Genomic DNA, 3,218 nt, shown 5'->3' with positions numbered 1-3,218 from the left:
CTTATAGAGTCTGTGAAGTTTTTTATTGCTTCGTCAATGTCATGTTTAGTTTTAAGTGGAGTTTTTAAGTCCAGTTTGTTTACCAAATCATTACGAAATTTGTCCCAGTCAACTCGTCCTTTAATCAAGAATTAAATTATAAAGTTAATTATTACAGGAGTATGGTCTTTTGTAAACATTTTTGGTTTTTACAGAACAATTTTTTTCTGCAAGTTTCTTTTCTTTCTTTTTTTTTTTTTTTTACTGCGCAAAAATTTGGTCTCATTAAAATATTGTGTAAAGTTGAGTAGTGCTAGTTATTACACATCTAAAGACAACTTCCAAAAGGAATTATCATGATGGTATAGAACAGTTTTCCTATACAACTTGAAGTTAAAATAGTGGGGAAAAAATACGTAGTTCAGATTAGTGTGTCTTCCTTTATAAACTATCTACTTGCATGCAAGAAGATGATTTTATAGTATCTTTAGAATTAAGGTTTTGTACTATTTATTTAAAAAATATTGAAGTCTTTCTAAAACTTCTCTAAAGAAATTGTATTTTAAATAGGCAAAAAGAGAAGGTTTTTTAAATAAACATGCTAAAAAAATAATAAATAAACTTTTTATTTTCATAACATCTATGTAAAAACGAAACAATGTATAACACATTCTTTGCTAACATTGTGTATAAATAAAATACATAATTGAATAAAAGATTTATTTTTATAGAAAAATAAAACAGTAAAATCTTAAGATTCAGTACATTAAACTAAATACTAGTAAATTCAACACCCTATTAATTTATCAGGTATTTATAAACGTAAGTACATACTTATTGATATAAGAACTTTTCTTATTCAACAATAAGATACCTGATATTATAATACATCATATATCAATTGTCACTTCGTTATCATCAGATTGATAGCTCAATAAATATACTTTGTGAAAAAGTATAATTTTATTGAAATATGAAATTAATGATCTCAACGATACAAAAGATTTGAATATAAACAAATTTATTTATAAAACCAACTCTTGAAAAGGATTTGAACCATTATAACTAAAACAAAAAAAAAATTAAAAATAGATATCGATTCTTTGCACAATATAGAATCTAGAACAGTTTTCAAATTTAGAAAATAAATTAAGATAAGGCTATATAATAGGGTGGATTTTCTGAGGAGGGGAAAACGAGGTATATTTGTGTTCTCCTGCTATTAGGTACTTTACGTGCTATTGTTGAAATAAGGCGAGAATTTTTTTTTAAATCTTTATTTTATTGAAGAGTATTAATACAATCTGCCCCAAATTGATAGCATTGAGTATTAGCGTTCAATTATTCATTCACATTATACGTACAAAAAAAGAACAAAAGAAGAAAACAAGAAAAAAATATGTAAATGATAACAATAGTATTCACTGAATTAAAAGAAAAAAAAATATAAATAAAAGAAGATCAAGATTTGTATAAATAAAAATATGAATTTTTATCAAAAATATGAACAGACCAAATAAACAAAAAATAAATAAACAATTTATGTACAAGACCAAAAAAAAATAAATTTAAGAACAATAAAATAAATAAACATTAACACCTACATTAAGAAGAGAATTAATGTTCGAAAACAATTCAGTAATAAAAGTACTAGTAAATATCAACAGTGATCTAATGTTAGGTGATTTTGAGCCGTTTAAATCGCCTTTGACTATTTTGATTTAAACACTATGCCCATTATCATAAACTCGATGTAACAAATTTGGTATAAAAAAAATCGAAAACAAATTTTTTTTTTCATCATTTATGATTTTCTAAAATAAAATTTTTCAAGGATTCGAATGAGTCCGATGGTTCAAACACCTGGTGTTCAATAAACAATAGATTGTCATGCCTTCAACAAAATCAAAGGTAATCAAACTTAGTGAATGTTTTGAATTGTATTTTATGCTATATGCTTTAGTAATTTCTCCAATAAAAATTTGTCTGTCAATCGACTCACCAAGCATATTCAATTCTAGCTCAAGAGTTGAATAAGATTCCGTATTACCATTCTATGATTGCAGCAATGTAATAGAGTTTAGTTTGCTCTCACGTTTTTTTTATTTACTAATAATTATTAAATTAAAAATAATAACTAATCACATAGTTTAGAATAATTGTTATAACAATAAAAAAAATAACTATAAGTATTGGGTCATTATATACATTATATTGGTTTATAACCCCCTTCTTGGCAACTAGTTAATAAAAACAAAATATATATATATATATATTGCTATGTATCGACCTTTTGACAATCCTGGGTATTATTAAGGTGTTTCGTCATCTGCCCATATACTTGATCAGGGTATCCTTCTGCGAAGGTTTTAGCGTCCCCGGATATGAAAACAACTATGTTAAGTTTGTCACATTACCAGAGGCACCTGAGAAAATTAGATTGGCTAACTTTCAAGTGTCAAAATACAAAATGACAGGTTGTGATGAGGGACCAGAATCAAATTAACCAGGTGCAGGTCCTTCCTGGACATGTCAAACTTTTTTACACATTCTCGGCCCTGAGGAGGGGGACGCCCAATGAGAGAGGCTATTCAAAAATAGGTAACGCCCCAAAAGGGAAGTAGGAGGAAAGTACAGAGGAAATCTAGAAGATCCAGACGGACACACTCAACAGGAAGGCTTAGACGGGTGAGGACCACAGTCAGGAGGCAGGCTTATAAGATGCTCTTCGACCAGACAAAGTCGTGAGAAGAGCCACGAGACCTGGACATCCCTTATGAACGACACCTACGGCACTACATCCCACGGCATCAGCAGCTATAAGTATAAAGTTAACCAATAAATAATAATGTAATAATCTATATTTTATGGCAACCTTTATCTGAATCATTTGAATCATAATAACAAATTGTAAATGAATACTTAGTTTCTTTATGTAGTTTATATACTATTATATAACTCAATATATCACTCTTTATTATCCTGTATAATTAATGGTAACAACATTTTATAAATATAAAGGTATTTAATTGGTAAACTGGTAAACACACAAACAGCCTTTGGAAAAGAATCAAATTATAATAATAGTTTTTTAGGACTGAATATATAATTAATTAATTAACTTATTTTTGGATAATGGCCTTCAGCGATTATCCTGTCATCCCGATTAAATCTCCATAGATACATTGCAATATATAGCTTTATTTGAGACATAATTTTTATATATATTCAATTATTAT

The sequence above is a fragment of the Halyomorpha halys genome, unplaced genomic scaffold, assembly GCF_000696795.3.
Source record: "Halyomorpha halys isolate HHAL.00 unplaced genomic scaffold, Hhal_1.1 Scaffold760.1, whole genome shotgun sequence".
NCBI classification, from domain to species: Eukaryota; Metazoa; Arthropoda; class Insecta; order Hemiptera; family Pentatomidae; genus Halyomorpha; species Halyomorpha halys.
This window is presented reverse-complemented; position numbering follows the sequence as displayed.